The sequence below is a fragment of the Leptonychotes weddellii genome, chromosome 1 (genome assembly GCF_054177405.1).
Source record: "Leptonychotes weddellii isolate Sample4059 chromosome 1, ASM5417740v2, whole genome shotgun sequence".
Lineage (NCBI taxonomy): Eukaryota > Metazoa > Chordata > Mammalia > Carnivora > Phocidae > Leptonychotes > Leptonychotes weddellii.
Window position 1 is genome coordinate 49,915,239 of NC_138369.1, and position 24,666 is coordinate 49,939,904.

Consider the following 24,666-nt stretch of genomic DNA (forward strand, 5'->3'; position numbering starts at 1 on the left):
CCTTCATTACATTAAAAAACATTCTCGGCTTTCCTTGCCCATCTAGTCATGACTTTTTTCTCTTTTGAAAACATTGGTTATGGAAAATTTTATGTAATCACAGTAAACTAATTGAAACTGTACTGCAGAGAATAACAACAACAAAAGCCTTTTGACAAGCGTAGCTCTAGACAACAACGCCATGTACTTGTTTTGATAAATGTACACACTATTTGCCAAAAGGAATCACACTTCCTTTTCTGTAACTTGGTTTGGTGCTTTGACAGTTGATAGAGATGTCAGTGACATAGATCATCACTTCTGGCATCTGCATGGTATGGTGCAGGGAGTATACCAGAATATATGTAACTTCTTCTCACTGATCTCGTTCCATTTCAGTCCTTTTCTTTTTTTCTGTTCTCTTGTCTAGCAATTGTAAATATGGTGATGAATTTCCTTGTATATGCAGCTTTTTGAGCTTCTAATAATTTTCTTCTTCTGATAGATTCTTAGAAATGGGATTTCGTGGGCAAAAGGTGTGCATACTTTTTTTTGGTTTTATAATTTTTTGTAGTTTGTTTAAAGTTTTTATTTTAATTCCAGTTAGTTAACATACAGTGTTTATTAGTTTTAGGTGTACAATATAGTGATTCAACACTTTCATACAACATCAGGTACTTATCACAAGTGCCCTCCTTAATCCCCATCTCCTGTTTCACCCATCTCCCCACCCACCTCTCTGTTAATCATCAGTTTGTTCTCTATAGTTAAGAGCCTGTTTCTTCGTTTCTCTCTCTTTCTTTCTGTTTCTTGGTTTTTCTCTCTTGTCTTTCTCTGACTGACTGATTTCACTTAGCATTATACTCTCTAGCTCCATCCATGTCATGGTAAATGGCAAGATTTCATTCTTTTTTTATGGCCATACATGTATGGAATGGAATATATACATATACACACATACTATATCTTCTTTATCCATTCATCAATCGATGGACGGACACTTGGGCTGCTTCCATATTTTGGCTGTTGTAAATAATGCTGCTATAAATATAGGGGTGCATGTATCCCTGTGAATTAGTGTTTTTTTTATTCTTTGGGTAAATACGCAATAGTGTGATTATTGGATTGTAGGGTAGTTGTATTTTTAATTTTTTGAGGAACCTCCATACTGTTTTCCACAGTGGCTGCCCCAGTTTGCATTCCCACCAACAGTGCATGAGGGTTCCTTTTTCTCCACATCCTCACCAACACCTACCTGTTTTTTTCTTGTGTTGTTGATTTTAGCCATTTGGATAGGTATGAGGTGATATCTCATTGTAGTTTTGATTTGACTTTCCCTGATGATAAGTGATGATGAGCATCTTTTCATGTGTCTGTTGGCCAACTGCATGTCTTCTTTGGAGAAATGTCTGTTCATGTCTTCTGCCAATTTTTAAATTGCGGTGTTGAGTTGTATAAGTTCTTTATATGTTTTGGATACTAACCCTTTATTGGATATGTCATTTGCAGATATCTTCTCCCATTCCATAAGTTTCCTTTTAGCTTTGTTGATTGTTTCCTTCACTGTGCAGAGGCTTTTTATTTTGATATAGTCCCAATAGTGTATTTTTGCTTTTATTTCTCTTGCCTCAAGGAGATATATCTAGAAAAAAGTTGCTATGGCTGATGTCAAAGAAGTTACTGCCTGTGCTCTCTTCTAGGATTTTAATGGTTTCAGGTCTCACATTTAGATCTTTAATCCATTTTGAATTTATTTTTATGTGGTATAAGAATGTGGTCCAGTTTCTTTATTTTGCACATTGTTATCCCGTTTTCTCGGCACCATTTGTTGAAGAAACTGTCCTTTTCCCATTGGATATTGTTAACGTGTGCATACTTTACCCTCAGGGTTTTTACCAGCAGCCTGCACACACAGGGTGTGAGAGCACCCAACGTCTACATCTTGGCCAGCGCCAGCCTTTGTGATCTTTCCTCTGCTCTATTCTGTTAGGTGAGAATTATTATCTTGTTTTTATTTTTGCTTTGTATTGTTAACAAAGTTGAACATCTTTGCATATGATTACTGTTCATTTGTATTCTTTTGTAACTTTTCCTGCCCAATTTCTTTGCCTAGTTTCCTTGTATGGGTTTGCTTTATTTTATTATTGGCTTATTTAAGGCTTGAGATAGAAATGATATCAAACATTAATTTTTTTCCCTGTAATGTATTATAAATATTCTCCCTCTCCCCCTTTGTCTTTCAACTTTATGGATTTTTTAAAAGTTCTGTTGTTTTCTGGGTTTTGCAATATGGTTAGAAATGTTTTTCCAATCCCAAGATATTTTTAAAAATGCATCAATATTTCTTCTAGTGTGTTTATGGCTTTGTCTACTTAAAATCTTTAAATTTTTGACCCATTTGGGATTTATTTTGGTGTCAAGAATGATGTGGGGATCCAGATTTATTATTATTTTTCCCCAAGTGTTGAGTTAGTTATTCCAATTCTATTTATTGATCATTCCATCTGGAGTGTTCTGATTTGAAATTCTAACTTTCTCCCATATCAAATTTCCTTACTTACTTCTGTCCATTTCTGTACTCTCTTTTTTCCTACTGGGCTGTCTGTTTGTCCTGTCATGCAACATAATACTTTAATTTCCCTAGCTTTATAATATTCTTTAACTCATGCTAGGATAAGTTTTTCTTCATTTTCAATATTTTCTTGACTATCCTTATATAACTTTTTCTACTTCAATTTAGCATCATTTTGTCAGGTGTCCAAGAAAAAGCACTCTGTAATGTTATTTAGAATTGCAAAAAAGCCCGATATATTATTTGGGGAAACAAAATAATTTTACCATATTGGGTATTTTGTCCAAGATTCAGACATGATGTTCCATTCGTTGGAGACTTCCATGATGTCCCTTGATAGCATTATTTTTCTCTTCATGAAGAATGCCTCTAGTTCTTGGCCTGGGTGGATCTCACTGAGGGGCACACACCATGTGTCATGCACCTTAGAAAAAATTTAAGACTTTTAAGGGCAATTTGGACTATCACTGATTTTTCCATACATGCAGACTTTAGAACCCAACCCATGTGAGCACAAGATCATGCGTGCTGTTCCAATGACCACCGGAGGGCCAAGTGGGCTAGAGGTATTTTCATTCTCGTTTTTATTTTTGTGTTTGTTTATATTGAAATAACTAAATTAAACCGAGTACCATTGAGGAAAATAGTGCTCTATTTGGATACCATTTAATCCGAAGCACTTACACACATAGTTTTTGGTGCAATGTGATTTGCCACGATCGACTCAGTGTTTCCCCTTTGGTTTCCGGGAGCTCGCTGCAGAAATACTGTGACTTCTGACGGCAGGTGTCTGTTAAATGTTGAACGTGTGCAAATTTGTTATACTCCAAGTGAGTCCATTTGCAGCTGTGGCATATGATCAGGTTGTAAGATGCAAGATACCGCTTTTTACCAATAAGAGTTAAAGGGTGTCCTGTAACCTTGGCCGGTGCCAAAAAAATCCAGCGTTCCTTGGAACACTTCAAAACTTTTCCTTATTAGTGCAGGCCCAGTCACAAGCTTCCCTCAAAGACCCAGTGTTGGGGGTGAATAGCGAGATAACCGTGCACTCTTTTAGAGACCTGTGAGACTTTGTTCAACTGAAAAAAGCATTTTTGCTGTAATTATTTCTGACCTGTTTAGTGGTTTCCTACCCGCCCCCTGCCTTGATCCTTTATTCCCTTCAAGTGTGCTAGAGCCATGAAAAGGTTACCGAGGAGTGGGGGGGGGGGGGTAGTTAATTTAGGTCCAGGAAGGTGGAATTGAAATATAACTGTGTAGCTGACAAAATGATTTATTACTTTGTAGGTCATTGGAAAAGAGTAGAATTTCTCAAACTGTGTTCCATGGGCTGATATTAATCATACAAATGCCCTAAGCACAAAAAGTTCTCAGGGTTCCGGGGCCAAGTTGGCTTAGGAAATGCTGCCTGCTAATTCCCCACTCAGAACTCTACAATGTGCATTAGCATATTAAAAGTTCTGAGAAGTACAGCAGCAAAGAATCCAGTTTTAATTCTGCTGAGTGATTAAGCAAGTATATTAGTGCAAGGGATAGTTTCCTTTTAGGCCAAACAGGTTTCCCTTAACACCAACTTTGGAAGGGCTAGAGGAAATTTAAAGGAATTTTACTCCCTCTTTTGCCAGAGGATTCCAGCAGCCCTTTAAAATGTGTGTCAGTGTCAGGATACGAGAGCTAGATTTTATTTATTTATTTTTAAGATTTATTTATTTATTTATTTGACAGAGACACAGTGAGAGAGGGAACACAAGCAGGGGGAGTGGGAGAGGGAGAAGCAGGCTTCCCGCTGAGCAGGGAACCCGATGCAGGGCTCGATCCCAGGACCCTGAGATCATGACCTGAGCTGAAGGCAGACGCTTAACAACTGAGCCACCCAGGCACCCCTAGAGCTAGATTTTAAATGAAATGCAATCAAAATCAAATTCCACTGAAATATAACTTTGCTTATTCATTCATAACATCAGTGGTGTACTTAAGTGCATTAGATACAATAAATGGTGGACCTTTTAACTCATGTAACACTTTCAGAAAATGACCTTCTAATGTATTCATTGATTATTCAAATAATAGGTATTAAAGGACTTCTGAATCTTTAGCACTGTGCTGAGAGCGGTGAGGTACTTTAGAGTCTAGGAGTAGTAAGGAATAAGAGAATTTGGAGAAGACAGGAGACCCATATTGTTTGTGTGGCTCCTGGCTAATCCTTGGGCAGAATTCAGTCACCAGCTTTCAGTGGCTGTGGGAGGAGCAGTTCAACTTGAGCCTGAGAGGGGAGGTGGCTCCAGCCGGAAAGTAGGTCACCTTTTTTCACTGGGGCTCTTGAGGGTTTTGCCAGGGACACTGACACTCACAAACGAAATTCTGACATGTGTCAGTTTGCAGTGATAACATTGCTGCATAACAAACCACCTCAAAACTCAGTCGCTTAAACCGGTATTATATTTATTACTGCAGGTTGGCTTGGGGTGATCTGATCTAGGCTCAGCAGGTGTCCCTGCCCCAGGCTGTGGCAGCCAGGGCAGCTCTGCTTCCTACTTCCTGTCTGTGAGTCAGCTGGAGCATCTCTGCTTACATGTCTCTCATCTTCTTTGGGCCAACGGACTCCCCAAGAATGTTCTTCTTATGAATATGACAGAGGCAAAAATGGCAAGCCCAACCAAGCAAAGCACTTTCAAGCCTCTGCTTGCATCTCATCTGCCAACATCCCCTCGACCAAAGCATGTCAAAGGATGGGAAACTATACCTGGCTCCTTTTGGGTAGATGTTACATAGCAACGGGTGTGGATGTCAACTCTTATACCGGGGAGCAAGTAAATAACTAGAACAATAGTCTAGTCTGACACATCGTGGGAAGGACCCCTTCTAGGGCCCCAGGGTGAGGATGCCAGCTCCCCTTCAGGAATGTAAATTCCACTTAGGGCCTCTGAGACCTCAGTTGTGGCTCCTGGATATGAAAAAGTCTGTCTGCATCCAGTGAGACCCAAGGGTTGGCAGCTGACTTTGAATAACATATAGCAGCCTGGGAACAGAAGTTTGGCCGGATGAGCAGGCTGATCCCCAGCCTCTATATTCTAGCCACATCCTCCTCAGGTCCTGGCTGCAGCCAGCATATACAGTGCCTTTGTGCAGACTGGAAGAAGGTAGCTCATGAGACCCTCTTCAGGGAACCACTGGAGGATGAGTTCCAACCAGCCAAGAGATGGCAGAGGAAACTTCACAAAAGGATTGAATGTTGGAAATATTTGACAAGAGACATAAGGCAAAAGCAAAGAAGGGGACAAGATGAATGGAATAGAATGTGGGGTAGACCGTGCAAAATGGCCTCTCTTCCGCATCAACTCTGGGCTTGGCCACATGACTTGTCTGGTCAATGGAGTGATAGTAGATGTAGTATAAGCAGAGACTTGAAAAGCACTTGGGTGTTGGGACTTGCCTCTCTTGCTGCTGGAAGCCCTTCTGTGGCCATCTGAACAAGCCCAGGCTAGCCTGCTGGATGATTAGAGGTGTATTGCTGTTGCCTCAGCTGACATCCAGCCACTGCCAGACCCCTGAGTGAGGCCCCTCAGGACCAATCTTGCTGTCAACCCCTTAACTAGACCATGCGGCCAAGCTGGCCCAGAGGAGCTAGCTGCTCAGCCAACCCACAGGACTGTGACAAATAATGAATGTTCACTGCTTTAAGCCTCTCCATTCTGAGGTGTTTTGTTAAACAGAGAGAGCTAAATGATACATAATGTAGTTGTTGTATGCCCTGGCAATGAACAAATAAGATGGAGTAAGTTTGTGGATTGCCTTGTCTTTAATGCTGACAAATCGCGTTGTCCAAATTTAAGAATATTTAAGAATAAAAAGATAAACTATAAGAAAAACAGTATTTTTGACTAAAATTGGGTAGGAAAAGATAGGAAGAGGTGAAGGAAGAAGAGACAGAAGCTGATGCTATTGTTCGCTTTTTAGACAAGACAAAGAAGGCATTACAGGTGTTATATAAACATATAAATGTAGAGATAAGCAGAATACAATCTTCCTTAATAGATGAAGCACTGCAGTAAAACGTAGAGAAAATACATCACATTATATATTAAAATATATACCAAATTTTATTAGATCTGAAGATTGTATCGATTGTAAGATCACTATTATTTTAATCATCACTGTTGCCAATGAAACCACAAAGCACCATCAGTTGTAAGACACATCCCAATTCCAAAGATGTTAAAATGGGGGAAAAAGTGACCAGGAATTGCTACAGTGCAGCATCTAAAAACAGAAAACATCGTATAAAATATGACAAAACTGAGACCAAATACATGTCATACTAACAAATGTAAATATAATTCTCCCATTAGAAGAAAAAGATCTTCAGACTGAATCACAAAGCAAAATAGAAAAACTAAAACTAAAAGCCATTTGTAACAACATGGATGGACCTCGAGGGGGTTATGCTAAGTGAAATAAGTCAGACAGAGAAAGGCAAGTAACACATGATTTCACTCCTATGTGGAATTTAAGAAACAAAACAAATGAACAAAGCAAAAAAGAGGTAAAAAAACCAGACTCTCAAATGTAGAGAACAAATGGATGGTTGCCAGAGGGGAGGTGGCTGGGAGGAGGGGTGAAGTAGGGGAAGGGGATTTAGAGTATGATGATAAGCACTGAGTAATGTACAGAATTGTTGAATCAAAAAAAGCATAGACTGGGCGCCTGGGTGGCTCAGATGGTTAAGCGTCTGCCTTCGGCTCAGGTCATGATCCCAGGGTCCTGGGATCGAGTCCCGCATCGGGCTCTCTGCTCCTTGGGAGCCTGCTTCTCCCTCTGCCTCTCTCTCTCTCTCTGTTTCTCATGAATAAATAAATAAAATATTAAAAAAAAAAAAAGCATAGACAAAGATACACCAGCAGAAAAATGAACTGTGTGTGTGTGGGGGGGGTCATCATAATCCTAATATAAAACAAGGTAAAATTCAGGCCCCAAAGTATTAAATAAGACAAAAGCTGGCACTTTATTATGCCACAGAACACCATGGAAATACAGCAGTTACACGTATCTATGCATCAAATCGTAGCATCTTTCATTAAGCATAAACTAAGGAGACATAAGGAGAAATAGACAAAACGCACCGATCATAGACCTTAACTCATTTATTTCAATGGAAGACAGATAAAGCTGACAAAAAATTGTTACATCAACTCCATTAAATATTTTGTAGCCATTGCAAATGAAGATTATATAGTTCTAGAGGAAAAGTATACAACATATGAGAAAAAATACATCACACGTGTGTAACTGTGTTATCTCATTATAACCTGCAAATTGGGTGTTTAGAGGTGAGTAAAATTGGAAGAGCCATAAGGGAAGCGTGATTCATTGTTTGAGCAAAAAGAATTGAGAGTCTATAGATTTTAGCAAGTAGTTTTGATGATTTCAGTATTTTAAAGAATTAATTATTTAGCATAAATCTGTATAGTCCTTATAGAGAACAGCTACAGCAACCCTGGCCCATTGAGGGTATGTGTAGAGACATCCAAACATAAAATACAGTCATTTATGAATTCATTCATCATATGACTAACTCCAGAGCATCTGCTTAAAACCGAATTTAAAAGGTTAGACTTAACAAAGGCAGTGTAATCAGGACACGGAGTGAGACATTTGCTGGTTGTTTTCTGTGCTCTAAACATTAGCTTTGACACGTGAAAAATATTTCCCACCAACTCTTCTTTCACTGCAATCTGTAACACTTAGCTAAAAGAATGTAAGTATCTGAAACAAATAATATCAAGTTCCCAAAGAATTAGAGATTTCCAGGGGCGTGGGATGGGAAGGAAAGAAGGGTACAATAAGGGAATTCTGAGAATCATTGGTTTCAAACAAGGAAACTAAGACAACTCGGATTGTTTAAATGACTCACCTATGGTTACGCAGCTAGGTAGAAGCAAGGTTGAAATTAGAACAAAATTACTGCTTTCCAGAAAGAAAAATGTTAAGTTTCTTCCAGCTCCGCCACCTGAATATTCATTAGACTTAGAACCCACCATAGTTTAAGATAAATGTTACATTTCATGTGTTATACTATATATACTAACACATGTATGTACTATATATACTATATATATGTGTTAGTATGTCCATATAGTTTTGATTTTCTGAACCCGTAAGAAGTCTTGCATGGAAGTCTCATACCTTAGGATTTCATATGGCACTTTATTATGCCCTATGAAACATCGGCACAACATTGTGTCAATACAGTAGCAGACTTTGTCGTCCGTTCTCTCTCGCGGCCACGGTCCCCTTGCTCATGGCAGCTGTTTCGCCGAGCTCGTTTCCTGACTTGGAATGTGCCCAGTCAGCTGTGGAAAACAAAACCCAAGAAGCACAAAATTTAACAGTTGCACACATTTATTTAAAAATAACAATGCGTGCGGGGCTTCTTATGTTAAAAATCTTCTGTACACATGTTTCAAAGCCAAAGTGCACCAAATTTCCAAAATAAAGCTTGTAGAAATATAAGCAGGCGGGGATGCACTCAGCAAGCTGATGGTCCCCAAAGCCAGATGTGAAGCTAGAATGCTGTGGAGAGATGCAACCGTGGTTTCCAAGTTAAACAAATTTTCAAAGACAGTAAACAGGGTGAGTGGATAAGATCTCGGGTCAACGGAGGGAACCAGGGAAGAATCTAAGAATCTAAGCATGGCCCGTGAAGGCAAGGCTTTGGGATGAATGCTTAAAGATTTGGGTTATATATATTTATTCAAAAATACTTTTTTGAAAGTATTGTGTGCCCAGTATTGCATAGAATAGGTTGTTAATGTTGTCAATTGTCTATATGTTTATTTCCATTTTCTAGATTCTTTGTGACAAATCTTCAATCCCAGTATTGGTCAGCTACAGCAGGTGCCCAGAATATCCCTGGGACCTTCCTGACTGCCTACCTGGAACATGCCTTTTTTTTTTAAAGATTTTATCTGTTCATTTGAGAGAGAGCGCGAGGGAGAGGGAGCGTGCACACACGAGTGGGGGGAGGGGCAGAGGGAGAGGCAGACTCCCCGCTGAGCAGGGAGCTTGATGTGGGGCTTGATCTAGGACCCTGGGATCACGAACTGAGCCCCAGGCAGATGCTTAACTGACTGAACCACCCAGGTGCCCCCCGAACATGCCTTATTTGTCTATTTAACCTCAGCTGGAGATTGGGAATGGGAGGTCATTCAGTACCACCTCAAGTGTAAGATCTATCTATCTATCTATATATAGAATCTGTTTTCCTGTTTTGTGTTGAAGAGCTGTTTTGAGTTTTGAATTGTCATCGCTGTTCCTCTGTTAGGGTATATTATCCAGAGGATTTTCTGCCTTGTTAAAATGCAATACAAGCCAACAGCTCTTCAGGGGTTTCTAATTTCTCATGTTGTATTTGTCTTTCAATAGAATATATTCCTATGTTTAGAAGCCATTGTCCTGTTTCACATTATGTTATATGATCTTTGTGTTTTGAGACCCTTTTGAGCTTTTTCCTTGAATTTCACTTTCCTCCAAACAATGGCCATTTTGTAATTCCCGTATCTCAGGAAAGGCTCAGAATGGAAGGAGAGGGGAAAAAAGGATAGAATGTCAACTGGAATGGGACCAGCTGTAGGACATGCTGGTGAGAAAGAGGAGACCAGGACCTGTGCTCAGGACAGCAGCTCAGCTATGGGATGGGCCCAGAGGGAGATAGCCAGTAAGTTAGTTTTCAGGGTTCAGTTATGCTAGGTAACTTTGAGCTGTCCTATTTTGATATACTTATTCAACAGACTTCCAGTCTGGTCATGATGGAGTAGCTGGTATTAGATGTAACCTTCTACCACTAATAACTGTTTTAAAAATGGACAAAACTTAAGCAGTACTTTTCAGGCATTAGACAGTGAGTAGCTTAGAGCCATGATCTCTGAGCCAAGGGAAGCACTTGAGATGACTTCCATGTTTACCCTGGCCTTCCACTTGGGCGTGATTTGCAAACCACAATGCAGGAAAATAATACCCTAATTACATAATTACTGTTTCTTTTTTGTGGTGGGAGCACTTAGGATCGACTCTCTTAGCAAACTTTAAGTACATAATACAGTGTTATTAGCTGTGGTCGCCATGCTGTACGCTAGCGCTCCGGGACTTGTTGATCTCGCGGCTGGAAGTTTACAGCCTTCAGCCAACATCTGCCAACTTCCCTCAGACCCCCGTCCCTGGTGACTGTCACTCTACTCTCTCTTTCTCTGGGTTCTGGCTTTTTAAGATTTGGATTTTTTAGACAAATAAGTGAAATCATACAGTATTTGTCTTTCTCTGTCTGACTTATTTCACTCAGCATCATACCCTCAGGGTCCATCATGTTGTTGCAAATGGCAAGATTTCCTTGTTTTCTACGGCTGAATAATATTCCATTTGTGTGTGTATATGTATATATATATATACATTTATATAAAATTGTATATATTGTGTGTATACATTGGGGTGTGTGTGTGTATACACATATCACAACTTCTTTATCCATTCAACCACCAGTGGACACTTGGGTTGTTTCCATGTCTTGGCTATTGTGAATAATGCTACAATGATATCTTTTCAAGTTACTGATTTCATTTCCTTTGGATATATTCCCAGAAGTGGGATTGCTGGATCATATGGTAGTTCTACTTTTAATTTTGTGAGGAACCTCCATACTGTTTTCCCTAGTGGGTGCACCTGTTTACATTCCCGCCCACAGTGCACGAGGGCTCTCTTTTCTCCACATCCTTGCCAGCATGTGTTATCTTTTGTCTTTGATGATGGCCATTCTAACAAGTGTGAGGTGCTATCTCGCTTTGATTTTGATTTGCATGTCCCTGATGTTGAACATCTTTTCAGGTACTTGTTGGCCTTTTGTATATCTTCTTTGAAAAATGTTTATATGGGTGTTTTACCCATTTTTAATTGGATTATTTGTTGTTGTTGTTGTTGTGTTGCTATTGTATTACTCCCTTTTTAAGCTGTTGCCCAGTGGAGCCTGGCGGGCTCAATCATTGGAGTATGTGACTTTTGATCTCGGGGTTGTGGGCTTGAGCCCCATGTTGGGTGTAGAGATTACTTTAGAATAAAGTCTTAAAAAAACTCCATAAAACTGTGGCCCAAATATGATTTCCCATAGCATAGCCAAAGCAGGACAGAGTTTTTAAAAAGACCTTGTTAAATATCAAGGAGAATAAAAGTGAAAACCGGGAACATACAAGAAGCATAAGAAGAGTTCAGCTTACAAAAGATCTTAGTTTAGGGCGCCTGGGTGGCTCAGTTGGTTAAGCGACTGCCTTCGGCTCAGGTCATGATCCTGGAGTCCCAGGATCGAGTCCCATATCGGACTCCGTGCTTAGCAGGGGGTCTGCTTCTCCCTCTGATCCTCCCCCCTCTGATGTGCTCTCTCTCTCATTCTCTCTCTCAAATAAATAAATAAAATCTTTAAAAAAAAAAAAGATCTTAGTTTAACAGACTTGTTGGGACACAGGCCTTGTGCCACTCACTTCTTCCCTCCCCAAGCCCCAGAGGCTGGTACAACTAGACAGGCTCTTGACATGGGTTCTTACTTCCCTGCTCCTGGCCTGTGTCCACACAGAAGGCATCACCAACAGCTCACAGACTCAGCCTCTCAGACGTGGTAAGTCGTTCACTGCCTGGTCAAGAGAGTGATTCTACTTTATATGCCTTTATAAAGCCCTTCCTCTTGGTTCTTGTTTCTGGATTGATAGATTCTTCCCAGCCCCCAGATGATAGGCAGAATTTTGATAACTGACAGAATGGATTATCTCATTCTTCAAGTCAGACCCAGTCCACGGGATAAAAGTCCAACAGGTAACGTTGCCTACTTACGTACTAACCCCAGCCCCAACGCAACAGGTGTTATGAGTACATCACAGCAGTGGGTCCTTCTACAAGCATTTGGTTAAAATGTGAGCCTGCTGGAATTTTTTCTCCCCCATGTTCTCTGCTGCTGTTTTGCCTGGTGTTTTAGTTATCTATGGCTGTGTGACAAAGCTCCCCGAAACAGTGGTCTAAAAAGGAGCAAAAGTCTGTGAGCTGGGGGGTTTGACTGTGTCAGCTCTGTAGTCCTTGCTTGGAGTCTCTTATGAGGTTGTAGGCAGTTGGTGACTGGGGCTGGGTCATCTTGAAAGCCTCTTGAGTCCTATGTTTCGCATCTGGGCTGGGAAGAATGGCTGGTGCTCCGCAGGCATCTGTCTCTGATCTTCCCATAAGGGGTCTCACCAGTATGGAGCCTCCTTACAGGACGATGGAAGCCTCCATTCACTGGTGGCTTGTGAATCTCTGCCTTTCCTATTCAGTATCACCACGTGGGGATGAAGGAAACTGAATATTCAGATGAAGAGTGTACAACCGGGACCACAGCTGTTTAAATTCTATATGATCAGGAAGAGAAATTTCAAGAAGGCATCTAGTATACACAATGTAACCAGTCTTTGATTGTCTATCAGGTTTTCAATAGCGTTGTACTACTTCCCGAGGAACAAGCCCAAGGAGGGGATAAGTCTGGGCCTCCTGTGTTTTGGGAGCTGGTGATGACCACCACGGAAGGTGGGAGGGCAAGGCGCGTGATTTGGGCTCTGGCTGCCTGGATTTAACTCCCAGCACAGCCACATCCGCTGTGAGCTCTCCAAGCGGATGTGGTTTCCCCAATCTCTCTTGGCCTGTCTTCCCTCCTCTGAAAAATGAGGATCCTAGTAGCACCTATCTCATGGTTTTTGTGAAGCATAGATTAGGTATTTCACCAAAAGTGTTTAGAACATCTATCTATCACAGAGCAACACTCAAAAAACTGTTAGCTATTGTTACCATCCACACAAGGTCTTAGAATTTTTTGCCATGAAGCATTGGATTTTTATTGACAAGCCTTTGGCCTGACGTCCCCATCTCTCAGAAAATGTTGATGTGAGTATACATGAGTAGACATAAATAGAAAGAAGAATAAAAATGTTCAGATGGGGGGCGCCTGGGTGGCTCAGTTGGTTAAGCGACTGCCTTCGGCTCAGGTCACGATCCTGGAGTCCTGGGATGGAGTCCCGCATCGGGCTCCCTACTCAGCAGGGAGTCTGCTTCTCCCTCTGACCCTCCCCCGTCTCATGCTCTCTCTCTCTATCTCATTCTCTCTCTCAAATAAATAAATAAAATCTTTAAAAAAAAATGTTCAGATGGGTTTGACACAAAGACAATTCTCCTTTAGCAATTACGAAGCTATAAAAAGAATGAGAGCAGATAGTGTTCTCAACACATTTCCAAACAACTTGGCTCAAGGATCAGTTACAGTACAGACAAGTACTAAGCCCCCCCTGGAAGCTCCTTTGCACAGCCCTGTGAAAGTTTCAGGGCTGATTGCATTTTTTTTGGCAGCAAGAAAATTTGTCAAGCAGGAGTGTGGAAATTGGGATTGTCAAGGCTGCAACAGAAAGCAAGCACATTTCACCATGTTGTGGAAGCGTCAAGGTTGAGCCTCACAGCTGCTGTCCTGGATGAAAGAAAACACAGGCCCCTGGCTAGAAAAAATGGAATGTAATTATGTCATGATGAGCTGGGAGAAAACGGCAAGGAAAAATTGCGATGCAAAGCATGATGGCTGCTATTTTGTCGATTGGAACTGCTGGAACGTTGCGGTAGAGCGGGGTGGCATAATAGCTCCATTTTCTTCTCTCCCAGCTTGGCAAGCGGAAACGCAGCAGCGGACCACATCTTTTTGTTTTGTATTTTTTTTTCCTCGACATAATTATGACAGGTTTGTAGAATGGATTGTAGAGTCATTGATAATGAAAATAAAGTGAATACACCACTTTAAGACACAAAGCTGTAATTCTATTGAGTAGGAATTTCCTGTTGCTTATCTATATTTTGAAAATTCCACGGGGGTCTTCTCTGAGTATAATTTACATGATGACCAACCATCCATCTTTGAATATGTGGCTTCCAGGTAGTGTGGATTTTATTCACATCTGGCCAGCATTAATCACATTTTAAATCATGATTTATGTCACAGTCAGGAAGACTCAATTCAAATCATCAATCAAGGAGACTCGATTTCTATTTGTTCTTCTGCAAAGGGTGCATTCTAGCAGTTTGGTTTGCTGGTAAGTTAATGGGTGTTCTGCAAAGAGTTGGAAGGTGTATTCTGTTTTAATGCAGTATTTAAATTTCATGTTCTCATCACTAAATAAGAAATCAGATTGATGATTCAGGTGTTCTAACAATCAAATTATTCATAACATATACTTTTAATTTCTTTACTGGGGGATTAATAATTTCTATCTTTTTTTTCCTTTTTTTAGAGAGAGAGATAAGGGGTGGGGAGGGGAAGGGGAAGAGGGAGAGAGAGAATCTTAAGCAGACTTCATGCTTACCCAATGCTGGGCTCGATCTCACAACCCTGAGATCATGACCTGAGCTGACATCAAGAGTTGGTCACTTAACCGACTGAGCCACCCCCCAGTCATTTCTAATTTAACCAAATAACCATAGATATATAGGGAATATATTTGGCATGCCGTATTTAAAACAACAACAACAAAATGTGTCTGAGCCACTTTATTTAACAGAAATAACAAACATATATTAAATGTGCAGGTGTATGTTTTTAAAAGTAACGTTGGGGTCTAGCATGTGGGGTGAATTGGCAGCAAAAAGACTGGAGGCACAGAGAGCAGTTAGGACATTTTGATGGTCAGAGAAGGAGGCCAGGAGCACCTGACCCCAGGCAGTGGTACTCAGTTGGAAGCAAGGAGACAGCCTTGGTGGCAATGAGGAGAGACCTCTGGGAGGAGCAGATGAAGCGCGGGACAACAAATCATGGGAGGTAAGGCTGGAGACGATGTTTTACACAAGGCTTCAATGAGACTAATGTCTCATTTTTCTTCACTAAGAGCCGCTACCATGTTTAAAAATCAAATTATCATTATTATAGTAGCACTTAAAAATTCTATATAGTGTTCACTGACTGCTTTCTCCTTCTGTGCTGAGTCTTTTATCAGTTCATTTAGAACTCCAGAATTTAAAAAAAAATCACACATAGTTTTGTTGATTATTTGCATATAAACTATCATAATTCATATATATATATCAAATGCACTTGCATATAAAACAGAGAGAAATTAAAGATCTAAGTAAGTGGGAAAATATACCATGCTTATAAATTGGAAGGTTCAATTTAGTTAAAATGTAAAATCTCCCCAAACTGATCTTTAGATTTAATCTGATCTCAATCAAAAGCCCAGAAAAAATTGATAAGTGAATTCTAAAACTTAAATGAAGTACAAAGAACATAGAGTAGCCAAAACAACCTTTAAAATCTTTAAAAACTACAGCAAAGCTGTAGACCTCACAGTCTAATTTCAGGACTTACTATAAAGCTAACATAATCAAACCCAGCATGGTATTGGTGTTACAATGGACAAATGGATTATTGGAATAGAAGAGAGTCCAGAAATAGACTTACCCATAGCTGATTGGTTCTTCAGCAAATGACACTGGAACCCAACTTTTCAAAATGGGCAAAAGACTTAAACAGGTACTTCAAAAAGAAGAAACAGAAATAGCCAATGAGCACATGAAGAGATGCTCACCTCTTAGTCACCAGAGAAATGCAATTTGAAACCTGAAATGAGGTCCTGTCATATGTCCAACCAAGTGACTAACATTAAAAAGACAGACAATATCAAGTGTAGGCAAGGATATGGAACAACAACAGTCTCATATATGACTTGTGGGAGTATAAAATGGTACAACTTGGGAAAACTGGTGTTTTCCAATACAGTTAATGCAGTTCCCAGAAGTGCCACTTACAGGTTTTACCAAAGTGAAACAAAAATGTAGGTTCACCTGAAGATACACAGAAAAAATAGTAAAAAACTGAACATAATACAAATGTCCAGTAGTAGGAGAATAGACATACAATTTGTAGCATATCCATAGAATGGAAAAGAGGAACAAACTACTGAATCTCAAAATAATGCATCTCAAAAATAATATGAGCAAAAATCTCAAAATGTGAGTAAAAGAAGCTAGATACAAAACAGTACATATGCATGATTCCATTTATACGGAATTCTACAGTAGACAAAATGATCTATAGTGACAGAAATCAGAGTAGTGGTTGCTTTGAATGGGGAGAGTTGACTAGAAGTGGGTACAAGCGAATTTTCTGGGGTGATGGAGATGTTCTGTATCTTGACTGAGTGTTAGTTACATGGGTGTAGGTATTTTTCAAAATGTATTGAATTATACACTATGATCTGTGCATTTCACTGTATGTAAATTTTATTTCAATGAAAAAAATTCCCAAGGGATTCCCAAGGAATAATAGTTTCATCTAATATGTACATATGAGAGGTCTTTAGAAGTCTTCTGATGTGTCCCACATTAATAATGTAGGAAGCACTAAAAACTATAATTCCACATTACCAAAACTCAGAAAACATGGATGTGACCAAACCTGTTTCAAGGGCAGTTTGTAACTCTTATTATTAAACATCTGTAAATGTGTCAATATCTTGGATGTCACCCCATCCTCCCTTTGGCTGGTGAGAAATCTTAAAACCTGCTTTCCCCTGGCAATATTTCTGGGGCTTAGTAAGTGGGGAGGGATTATAATTCTCTTGATCACTGCTGACTTGAAATCTCTGCTTCTACTGATTTTGTGATCTGTGTCCTAGACTGTTGCTACCTTTGGTCTTTTCATACTCCTTCTCTTCCTGGGATAACATCTACAAAACCAGCCCAATATTTTCCCTCAAGGTTGTGTGTGGAGTCCATTTGGCTGAACTTTTGAAGCTGTGGAGCGTTTAATATTGAACATAACACATGAAATGATGCATATGCTTCTGTGGATCTTTCATTGGTCATTTTTCATGTTTGCTATCCAACATCTGGCCATACAGCTGGGCTCTCTCCTTTCCACTTCTCCTCTTCTCCTCCTTGGCTTCCTGCAATCTCCAGGGCTCCTTCTCACTTTGTAGGTATTTGTAGTTTCCCTCCTCACCAATCTAGGTCTAACTTTCAACATGTCAGATGGTCCCTAAGGTAATTTACTGAGATCCCTGAGAGGGATTTCAAACTCATGAATATCTCCCTTTCACCTCCTACCACAAAAGGAAATACAGACAGTTCTTACAAACATCCTCCAACTGGAAGAAAAGTGGATGGAATGTGTGGCTATGCAGCCCTGGGGAAGAGAGAAGGAACATCTTTGAAAGGGGGACATCTCACACATCAGCACAGATGATAGAGGAGGCCAGAAAGGGCCATTTCCCGGGATTCTTTGGTGTTTTGCCCAAAACATGAAGAGAATGACTCAATGCCCATGAGAGTGGGACACATCTCTGTGAGGATGGTTGTCCCAGATATAAGACATTAAATGAATACTCAAAAGAGAGAGAGTGACGGTCAGTGCCCTGGTAAGGGCTTTAGACACCTCAGCTCTCTCAACACTGCCCTCCACCCTACATGGCACATGCTTCTCAGGCTATGGATTGTGGCTCAGAGGGGAAGACAAATGGGTGTCAAATCAGGTGGAAAATATCAAGGAGAACTTATCCACATGATAGCAGAGCAAATAGAAGATCTGGACAGATGAGTACCATCATTAGCATGTGCAAGATGAAAAGAAATGGCATGTAGCTATGCAAGTTTGTAACAACAAAAATGCACAAAATGTTGCATGGAAATAACAAAGAGCCCAGTCTGGAAGCAAACATAATCAAGGAGCAGAAGGAAACCTCCAGGTGTTTTTCATGATATGGAAGAACTGCAAGAGGGTATGAACTCAATAAAACTAGCTCAATACAGGGGTAATAAAATAATAGAGATGCAAAGAAAAGAGATGTGGAAGAACGATGAGACTCCAAACACCATTACAGATCTGATTCATAATTTAGAGAGAGCCAGAAGTCAAATTCCTAATATAGAAAAAAAAAAGTTTAAGATAATCACAGTAACTTCAGAGGAAAAATACAAAAGGACTAAAGCAATTAAGAAGGTGATGGGGAGGCCCCTGGGTGGCTTAGTAGGTTAAGCGTCCGACTCTTGGTGTTGGCTCAGGTCATGATCTCGGGGTTGTGGGATGGAGCCACAGGCTCTGTGCTCAGTGGGGAGTCTGCTTGAGATTTCTCTCCCTTTGCCCCTCCCCCACTTGCGCTCTCTCACGCTCTCTCTTCCTCTGTCTTTCTAAAATAAGTAAGTAAATCTTGGGGAAAAAAGATGATGGATTTGAAGGAATGACAAAATGAGCCAACAGAAAGATAACTAGAGTTAGTCAAATATAGAACTCAAGATACTGACCAGAAAGAATTTTCATTAATATGATAGAGGAAAACATCCCTATCCCATGTAGTGAAAGAACAATAACATCTTTGGCTCATAGGGGCACATATTATCTAGGGGAAAGTTTATACAGAACAATCAATACCTTACACATTGTTAAGTTATTAGACTTTGAGACTGAAGACATAATTTTTCAGGCATCCAGATGGATAAAGAAGTCATTTATGAGGGAGGACATCACTTTTGATTTCTCCACAGTAGCAGACATTGCAGTGGACTAATACTGGTAGTGTTCTGAGGGGAAGAAGGTGTGACCCAAGATGACGATGACCAGCCACAGAGTTATTCTAGTAGAAAGGAAACAGGAAGTCACACTCAAGCACCGAAGAGTCCAAGAAATATTGTATATGGCACTTCTTGTAAAAAGAATGACTTGACGTTAAATAGAACCAATGATGAGATTAATTTTTTTACCTTTATTCAGTGAAAAAAGAAAAGGTCGATGTTACGTGTTAAATTCATATAAAAACACAGACTAAAACTGAGCAACGGGGGAAATGTTTATTGAACCAAATGTGTTATAACACTTGACAAAATGAAAATACAGCTAACAAGATGCCGGTGGGTGAAAGAGATGTAAGAATAAAAATCTCGTATTTCACAGCAGAGTATCAATAATTTTTATCCAAAATTGAGGCATGTAGAAAAAAATACAATAAATTCAACTTTTCGATTGTTTTATAACCTTAGAGAAATCTTTTAGGGACATCTTATAAAAAATATTTTTTCTGAAGTTCAGCAATTTCTTAAATTTCACACAAGTTTTTATTCTTTTGGTAAAGTCAAATATTAAATACAAATCCTTTGATTTGTACATGTCTTCTGATGTAGGTCTGGAATGATATTTATGCCATGCTTAACGCTGTTTTCTTTTCCTGGTTGGTGGAATTTGGGGCAGTTTTTTGTTTTGTTGGTTTTTGCTTACTTTTAAAATGTTTTCTATACTTTCAAAATTATTTAATTTTTTAAAAAATTATTTAAATTTTTATTTTTATTTTTTATTCAACTGAAACTTTAATAAGTTTTTGAAATAAATATGAGAATGGCCAATACAATTTAGAAAAGACAACAGCCGGGCACCCTGGGTGGCTCGGTTGGTTAAGCATCTGGCTCTTGATCTCAGCTGAGGTCTTGATCTGAGGGTCCTGAGTTCAAGCTCTGCATTGGGCTCCACGCTGGGCATGGGGCCTACTTAAAAAAAAAAGACAACAGCAAAGAGGGGTGACTTGCCCTATCGAATACTGAAACATTATAATGCAATTGCAGGAAATAAAGCAATGTGGAGTGAAGGGAAGAACAGGTAGCTATTTCACTGGAACAGAATGGAGTCTCTACCCTGACTCATGCTTTTATGGGAATAGGTGTCTGTTAGATGGAGTGCCTTAAAATTGGTGGCATTATTTAATAAATTCTGTTAGGTATTTGAAGAATAACTTGAAATGCTATCTCATAACATGTAACACAAGAGGTCTTTAATAGTTTAAGAATCTAAGAGTTTAAAAAAAGGAAGAATAACAGGAAGCAACATAAAAAAATGAGGAAATTGTAGGTGATTTCTGGGTAGGGAAGGACTTGGTCATTCTGATGCCTCAAGAAGAAAAACAAACGAATTAATGATGTAATGTATGGGGATTAACATAAGAATTAAAAAAAAAAAAGACCATAGAATTACAGCAGAAAACAATAGGTTAAAAATGTGTATGTCTGGGGGCACCTGGGTGGCTCAGTCGTTAAGCATCTGCCTTCGACTCAGGTCATGATCCCAGGGTCCTGGGATCGAGTCCCTCATCGGGCTCCCTGCGGGGAGCCTGCTTCTCCCTCTCCCACTCCCCCTGCTTGTGTTCCCTCTCTCACTGTGTCTCTCTCTGTCAAATAAATAAAATTAAAAAAAAAAAAGAAGAAAAACAAACGAAAATGGTAATAAGATTGACTACTTGAAATCTTAAATGTTTGTATGTGACAAACCACCACACAAATGATTAAAATCGAATGTGAACTGGGGAAAATTTGGCTATGTATGTATGTATCTATCTAGTAGGCAGCTAACTAATATCTTTAACATAGAAGCGCTTGCACAAATGAATAAGAAATGAATGGCATGACCAGACCAGTCACAAAGACAAGAAACATTAAAAAGGTAGAAAACGAAGTAAATATTTCCGTTTAGTTGTAGACAAATAAATGTAATTCTCAAACTGTGGGATGTCAGGGTTTGTTTGTTTGTTTGTTTTGTTTTGTTTTGTATATATATCAAGTAAGAAATTTTTTAAATTGGATAAAACTCAAGGTAGGTGAAGTTTCAGGTAGTGGGTACTTTCCTGTACTCTTAGCGGAACTATAAAGTAGTACAATATTTTCTTTATGGTTAGCTTAATACTTTGGGTGGATCTGACCATACATTCTTTTTTCTTAATTGAAATATAGTTGACATACGATGTGACATCAGCTTCAGGTGTGCGCCGTAGCAATTCGACAGCCCTGCACATCATGAAATGCTCATCATGTAGTGTAGTCAGTCACCGTCACCACACAACCTTATTTTAATATTATTGACCATATTCTCTATGCCGTAGCTTTTAACTCCATGACTTATTTATTTTATAACTAGCAGTTTGTACCTAGGATGGACGAAATAGTACAATTTTTTTAGGACCACATGGCAGTTTATTGTATCGAAACCTTTCACCCAACAATTTTTTCTTTTAGGATTTATTCTAAAGAAATAGTTGAATACTGTGCAAAAAAAAAAAAAAAATTAGCAGCATTGTTCATGATAATTGAGAACTTCTCCTCCCCAGCTGTTGCATACATTTTTCTCCCCTCACCCCTCTGATTGCCACCAGGAGAGATGATAAAATTTATGCTTACTTCTCTCCCTCCATTTATCCCTTATCATATAATTTTGTGTAAGTCCTGTTATTTTTAGGTTGCCAAGGTTTGTATTATTTACATCTGTTTTATCTTTGTGAACAAGTCTTCTGTGCTCTGATTCTAAAAATGGAAAGCCAATAAACTTCATTTACTGCATGATGATCATGTAAGTGTTCCTTCTGGAATTTAGAAAAAGCATCACAGGCAGGGATTTTCATCTGCTTGACATGAATATAGCCCAAAAGCCTAGAAGAGAACAGTGCCTTGGTACATAGTAAGCACTGAATAAATATTTGAATAAGTATTTGCTGAATAAGTGAAAATACTCAGTGGTATGATTGGACCCATAGAGAAGAAAATGTCATTCTTTGCCATTAGTACTGTGGCTGGCAAGAGGCCAGAATGCAATGCGGCTCTTCCAAGAGAGCTAAGGAAGTGACCGGGGAGCTTGCTTAAAATCCATCATCTTACCCCAGACTACCTCACTGCGATCTCTGAAAGAGCTCCTGGGAATTTGTATCTTTCATAGGCACTCAGTGTGGTTCTCCCACACATTAAAGACTGACACCCCTCATACTGTTGGATCCTTTTTATTTTCATTCTGGCTCACTCATTCTTTCTGGGCCACATACAGATGCCACAATTTGCTATATCCTATGTGGTCTTTTTATTCAAGCCTTGTTTGTTTTACTAGAATACCTAGGATAGATTTTTTTTTTTTAAATATAGAGACTATGGCCAATAAATTATGAGTTCTTGTCTTTTTACACATCTTTCTCTTACCTTCACATTCATCTAAGGTGTGGGTGGGTCTAGGATTCTAGGTTCCAAAGTCTTCACCCCAGAATTTTGAAACATGGCTCCACAGTAGTCTTATGGCTAGTATTGCCAATGAAAATTGTGGTGGGAAAGCCTAATCCCTTACCTTTTACAAGGCCTGCTTTATCTCTGAGGGCTTCGGGCTCTGTTCTTGACCTTCCTTCTGAATTTTCCCCTGAATGTGTCTGCCTGTGAGTTTCATGTAAAGTGAAATCCTGCTTGGCCCTCACTGTTCTTTTAGCTTGAAGACTGCCTTCCTTAGAGCACTGGGCTGAAGGGGAGGTTGTGAGGCTACCACACCCTCTAGGCCAGAAGTTGGCAACTTTTTCTGGGAAAGTGAGCGTTTTAGATTGTGAGTATCCGAGGCTCTGCCAGCCATGCTGCTGGCTAGTGGGCCTCTGTCGTAACTCCTCCACTCCTCCATTGCAAAATGGACACTGTGGCCGTGTCCCAGTGAAACTTTACAGATGCGCGCTGAGATCTGAATTGCATATATTTTCACATGTCACAAAATATTACTCTCATTTGGATTTTTTTTCCCAGCCATTGAAGAGGCATCCAGAGCTTGCAGGATCTACGAAAACAGGCACACTTGGATTTGGTCTGCAGACCTGATTTTGCCCACCCCTGCTCTAGGCAAACAGAGAAAGCACAATACCATATTTTTCCCAGTTTGAGAGGTTCTCTTCAGTGTTGATGAACAGCTGCCAACATCACAAAAAGAGGGACGACCCGACATGAAGCGCCTCTTGAAGGAAGTTCACAACACCTCCTATGAAGTCGTCTTGTCCCCCCCCTGCCCCCGGCCAAAATCAAATCAAAATCTGGCAATGCCTCTGAATCAGCTACCAGTTTACAGAAGGTACAGACCACAGAGGAACATGCTCAGAGACACACCACGGAGATGCATGCAGCGAACTCCAGACGGTGGGGTTTCTGCCGGACTGACGGCCCAACTGATTCTTCAAAAATTCATTTCACAGGAAAGAAGAAACTGTGACAGAGGCTGAACCTATAGATTAAAAGGGACTTAAGAGGGGCGCCTGGGTGGCTCAGTCATTAAGCATCTGCCTTCGGCTCAGGTCATGATCCCAGGGTCCTGGGATCGAGCCCCTCGTCGGGCTCCCTGCTTCTCCCCCTCCCTCTGCCCCTGCTTGTGTTCCCTCTCTCATGTCAAATAAATAAATAAAATCTTTAAAAAAATAAAATAAAAAATAAAAGTGACTTAAGAGACATATTAACTAATCATAATATATGTTCAGAAAATTTGAACACCAACTGGTTATCTGATGATATTAAGGACACTTTAATTTTGTATATGTGATAATGGTATTGTGATTATGTTTGTTTGTTTGTTTTTAAGAGATACAAACAATCTTTTACGGATTGGGTTATTTATGAATGAAGGCTATGATGAGCGGGATGTGTTTAAAATAATCTGGGATGGGGGGTTGCCTGGGTGGCGTAGTTGGTTAAGCGTCTGACTCTTGATTTCATCTCAAGTCATGATCTCAGTGTAGTGAGATTGAGCCCCACATCGGGCTCTGTGCTCAGCAGGGAGTCTGCTTGAGATTCTCTCTCTCTCCCTCTGCCCCTCCTGTTCATGCTCTGTTTCTCTAAAATAAATAAATAAATCTTTTTTTTTTTTAAATAAAATAATCTGGGATGGGAGCCAGTGGGATTATAGACAGAGGAAAATTTACCGTGCATTAGTAATGGGTGCATTTGAGTGATGGGTATATGGGGTTCACCATATAATCTCTCTACCTATGTCAGTGTTTGAAATTTTCCAAATGAAAAGTTTAAAAAGCAAAGTGAAAAGACAAATGATAAATTTGTGGAAATATTTTCATCATACATCACAGACACAGGATTAATCTGGTTAATGTGTGGTGTGGCTAGGAATCTAGAGCAAAATGAGGTAACAACCCAATAAAAAATTGCCAATTCACACACAAAAAAAAAATCCAAACGGCCCTAAAATAGACGAAATATGCTTAACCTCACTAGTAAGAGAAATAAGAATGAAACTGTATGAAGAAAGCATCTCTTAA